Genomic DNA, 5,566 nt, shown 5'->3' on the forward strand with positions numbered 1-5,566 from the left:
TATGCCCTTTATATTTTCACCGGATATGTTATTTATATTTAATCGATACAACTACCAAAATGTCGATACTTTTATGTCAGGTATCGATACTTTCGATAGTATAATTACCTATTTCTTTGAAAGTATCGATAATTTATTACGCATACTTATTAAAGTATCTACACTTTCAATATATCCGGTAGTGCTTTACCGGTTTTGTCATTTCGAGACCAGTTTTGTTATATTTTTATCTGTTATATCGTTATGGATCGATATATTTTTATAAAGTATTGACACTATATAAGCGCTAAAATTGCTTCTCTTTTAAATTCACAAAGTGTCGATACTTATATTAAAGTATCGACACTTTCAATATATTTGGTCGCTCTATACTGGTTTTGTCCTTTAGAGACCGGTTTTGTCATATTTTTACATGTTATATCGTTGTGGATTGATACATTGTTATAAAGTATCGACACTTTATAGGCGCTAAAACTACTTCTCTTTTAAATTCACAAAGTGTCGATACTTATATTAAAGTATCGACACTTTCAATGTATCCGGTCGCTCTATACCGGTTTTGTCCTTTAGAGACCTGTTTTGTCATATTTTTACCTGTTATATCGTTGTGGATCGATACATTGTTATAAAGTATCGACACTTTATAGGCGCTAAAACTGCTTCTCTTTTAAATTCACAAAGTGTCGATACTTATATTAAAGTATCGACACTTTCAATATATCTGGTACTGCTTTACCGGTTTTGTATTTTCGAGACCGGTTTTGTCATATTTTTACATGTTATATTGATGTGGATCGATACATTTTTATAAAGTATCGACATAAACCGACAAGCTAAGTTTGCCGGTTGCCAAATTTTTTAATATTTCTTCATGATTTAGACCTATTACATTATTATTACTCAACATTTCCGGTAACGCTAAACCGAATTTGTTAAATATCTTTTAATGTATCTGGTAACGCCGTTTATTAACCCACCTTTTCTAAGACAATCCCAGAAATAACACTTAGATCTTGTTTTCTTAATCCTAAGCTCAACAATTAGTAGACAATGGCTTCTTAATTTGGCAAATTTAGATTGATATGTGATAAGTGAAAGTGACGCGTGAGAAGACATCGGGTGGTGGATGTGATGATACCAAATATGTGAAGATGGGAAGAAGTAAAGGTGATAAATATTAAGGCCTTTGTTTTGTTTTGTAAGTTCAATGTAAAAAGGATTTGGATATCAAAATGCAGAAATTTTTTATAACAGATCAAAATTCTTATTCAATTGACAACGAATGAACATATTTTAACATGCATAATGTTCGAATTTAAAACTAAAAAACAATAATAAATTTTTTTAATCACTAACGTCATTTGATTTATACTTCCGTGCCCATCAAATGCTCTGATGAATCGATATTGAACTTCAACTTACATATAATAAAGGCTAAACACTTAAGGTCATTTTTGCTTGTGTTTCTTCTTATTTTGATTATCAAACTTTCAATTGTTGTATTTGTTCACTTATATATCATTTGGTTAAAATTTAATCAATGACCCGATAATTTTTATTACCCTATTCACGAAAATCTGACGTGACACTGTAAATTATTAAATAATATACTTGTAACTTCCGAACATAAAAATAAATTAATCATTTAACTCTTTATTGACCTCCATTCTTCACTGTCCATCGAGCCATCTTCATCACTTACTATCTCCGAGCTCCAAACCATCGAACGACCATCACTCCCCCTACATAACTGAGAAATACTAGCAAAAAAAAGCCCTAAGATCGACAAATACTCGCTAGCAAAGGCCTTATCAAATCATTGAAACTAACAAATTCTGTCAAAAAGCTCTTAAGGTATGGTTCCTTTGAATTCGCTAAACCAGTAAACCACAAATCCATAAACTTGAGGGTCAAAAATCGGATAACTACCTTAGGAAACTTACTAATGAATTGATTGTTTCTAAGATCCAGTTAGAACAATATCATCAAATTACTAACTTGTGAGGAACAATACCACAAAACCAATTTAAGTTGATGTAGAACAATGCAAGCTCAACACCCAACAATAACATCATTGTTTGAATCAATGTCAGTGATGAATCTAATCATCTCATTATCAGATGTCAAAGAACGATACTCTGTTCAGAGATTACCATTACCATCACCATCACTAGCCTCGCTCAATACCTAGCTACCATATTGGAACTATTTCCCTAGACCCCACTAAACTTTCACAGGTAGTCCCTAAACCTAGTAACTTAAATCCCTAAAGATGATAAATACCTAAAGATGACCTCTCAGCCACCATAATTCTCCTAAACTAATCGATTCATAAACTCGTAACCTATCCCCTAACTCCCTCATACCCGCATCAAAATCGAAACCTAGCAAGATAGTACATATCAACAACAAAACAATAAGAAAAGCAAATCAACAATCAAAAGAAAAAGTAAAGAAAAATAGAAGTCAAAAAGAAAAGGAAGAGGAGAAGTTGTCATCCTGATTTCAAGCCAATCTGATGGCGACCAGCAAAGATCCATTGAGAAAACAGTTTGTGATCCAAGTTTAGTATTGAGAATTTCTTACCATTTTCAAGTAAACCCAAAACCTATAGGAAAGATAGGTAAAGGATATGTAACACCCTAATCTGACCCACATGAATCTGGTAGATTCGAGTACTACATGAACATCCTGAGTTGCAGTAAGGATCTAGTACGATAAGAATTACATTGTTAGAACTTGAAATTTCACAAATCATAATGCTGCTTCAAGTGACATAAGAAACACTCTCAATTCACCTCATTTATCAGCTTTCTTATCAAGTCTTGTTGTACCTGAGCTTGATGACTCACCCATTGAATCGGGAGAAGCAGCAACTTAGGATGAAGCTATCTTCAGAGAAGTTGGCATCCCTGATATTTCCTAAACAGGTGGAAAAAGCTATTATCATTTATTTGGGCAGAAATTCAGCCCTTTGATATTGAACCCTTTACTCTTCATATGCATGACAGGTGAGTTCACATCACAGTATGCATGGTAGCACATGCAGCCACTCCATAATACCATTTACAATGCATATAATAGAAGCGAAAAGAGAATCATTGTAACCCCTTTTCCAAATTACCTTCATTAAATGCAGCCTCAGATCACAAGGTCGGACATGGTTTCCTATGCATGCCATTGCAAATTTTGAATATTGAAATAGTACATCGGCAGCAGCTTGTTTATTATCTTCAGTCTGACATAAATGGCATATGATAATAAATAGAATGAAATAAGTTAAAACAGCTTTTTGTCAAGAGGAGATCAAAAACACACACACCCCTAGACTCCGACCGCTTAGCTTAAGTCATTAAGTAAAAGATACCAAAAGCAGCTGAAATAATTCCAACTTCAATCAGTAGAAGTAACAACATCACATGAAGGAGACAAACAAACTTGCACACTGGTTTGCGTTTACAAATGAATCAACAAGCTTCGAAAAAGGTATAATCCTGATTTTATTGATCCATAGATATAATACTCATTAGGAATGATTCTGAATTTTTAAAACCATATCATAGTGAACCACTAGGGATTGGTAGATGCAGCTATGGCCCTTAAAATAAAGATGCGGAAAGTTGAAACCAATCCGCCAAAGTCAACTTTACAAAACATCAGCTTGAATATCCTTGTTTCAACCTCGGATGAGTCTCTTTCTTCCAAGTGATGAACAAAATGGATTTGAAATGCTAAAAATGCCATAATCCACAAAATATTGATAGAAAAGTAACTCTAAGAAGTTGTTATTTACACTGATCCCTATCAGAAAAACTTCACGACCAAAAAGAATGATAATTATACTCGCATTCTAAACCAAGAAAACAAATGCCCAGAAGAACAAATAAAATTAAGTACATGGTAACTAATTTTCCACTTATACCAAGCTTGTAAAGAGATAAATTTTACCGGAAATTTTTCAATTAAATTCAGTTATAAGAAGGAACAGTTGTTGCCCAGTTCGAGAGACGATTTACTAATTAAGGTAGGTTGAACTTAACAGAAGACAGAGAAGAAACGGTATCAGAATCTCGTCATTTTTGCTTTTCTTTAATCGAAAACAAGTAACAATAGGAGATTTATTAAGGATTAAAGATTGATATCATGAAAGGAAGAGATTTCAACCAAGGGTCGAATCAACCGATGATTTCACTATTAATTATAAAATTAAACGTAAAAGAGAGATTGAAAAAGTAGGAGTACCTCGTAATCTTCTTTCATGCTTCGATCTTGCCTTGCGTTTGACTTCTCTGGAGTTTCGATTTCTCTTTATTTCATTCTTTGATCTTGATTTCCAGTTTCCACTTCTAGATTGAGCGTTAAATCATGGGTAAACTACACATTAAGTTCCGAACTATCACTTTTGTTCCATTTTGGTCTCACCCAATTTTTTTTTTCAAAATCATATCTAATGTTACATTTTAATTTAATTTTGGTCGTTAAGAAACTAATAGAACTGTTGATGTGGAATTTTAAAAAAAAAATCAATGATGACATGGTATTATATTATGGTGATATATTAGCAGCATAGTTAATTTTTAACGGTAAGAGAGCAAAATGAAAGCGAAATGTGACGTTGGACATGATTTTAAATAAAAATAATTGGGTGACCAAACTGCAATAAAATTTATATTTGGGGAACTAGACTTGTATTTTACCCTTAAACCAAATATACTATTGTTTTTTTAATATGACTTAATTATGATAACATAAAGGGAAACTTACACCATATACCAGTTAACTTTAGGTAATTTATTGTTTATATGACTAAATTTTCAATTATTTCAATTATAGCACTAAACTTTGGTTTTGACTTCACTTATACCACTAAGCCATTAAATTTTAACTGTATGGTGACATGGATATATCTATCACTACGATGATATGGACAAAATAACATCGTTTTAGGTACTAAAACTTTAGAGGTATATCGATTTCGCTACTAAACTTTAAAAATGTTCAATTTTAGATACTAAATTTTTTCGGTCACCGTTGGCAAACAATCTTCCCCCGTCATAAGTTATCTTTTACAGCAAGATCATTATCAAGACATTTGTATTTAATTACTCTTTTTTCTCCTAAGATTGATTTTCAACGAAATCCCCTCAAAATCAACAAAAATTCATTCAAAGCTTTGATGTGTTAATACTCTAATCTCCTATGTTAATCGTTCGATGATACTAGTTTTATTGATAAAATTGAAAATATTGTAGTCATATCAACACCGGCTCATAATTGTGGTCATTTGAGTAGTTTACCAAAAAGATATGTGGAATCATAACACCCTCCATGTCCCGTATACCTTATTTATTCGCCTTTTAATGTTGAATAGTGCTAAATTTACAATTTGTTTTGGATCACCATATCTTTTTTGTTGTCCACCAAGGCAATCAATGGGCTAGTTTGAAAGTCCAAATAGTTGATTGGGATCATAGCTTTCGGCCTCTCATTCAGCACAAATTATTCTGCCTATTTCAAAACCCAATTAGCTTTACTTTGAAAGGCCATAACCTACTGAATCCAAGGA

At 32.6% G+C, this 5,566-nt stretch overlaps 1 long non-coding RNA gene across 1 annotated transcript; it reads right to left on the reverse strand.

Moving 5' to 3' along the window:
- Positions 1-2,493: 2,493 nt before the first annotated feature.
- On the reverse strand, positions 2,494-4,331 carry LOC120166768. Its single transcript, XR_005519958.1, has 3 exons — positions 4,243-4,331; positions 3,125-3,238; positions 2,494-2,922 (listed from the first exon to the last, which is right to left on the reverse strand). It is a non-coding gene; the product is annotated as an uncharacterized LOC120166768 (long non-coding RNA).
- Positions 4,332-5,566: the final 1,235 nt, after the last annotated feature.

Source organism: Hibiscus syriacus, unplaced genomic scaffold, assembly GCF_006381635.1.
Source record: "Hibiscus syriacus cultivar Baekdansim isolate YM2019G1 unplaced genomic scaffold, ASM638163v2 tig00111644_pilon, whole genome shotgun sequence".
In the NCBI taxonomy this organism is placed as follows: domain Eukaryota; kingdom Viridiplantae; phylum Streptophyta; class Magnoliopsida; order Malvales; family Malvaceae; genus Hibiscus; species Hibiscus syriacus.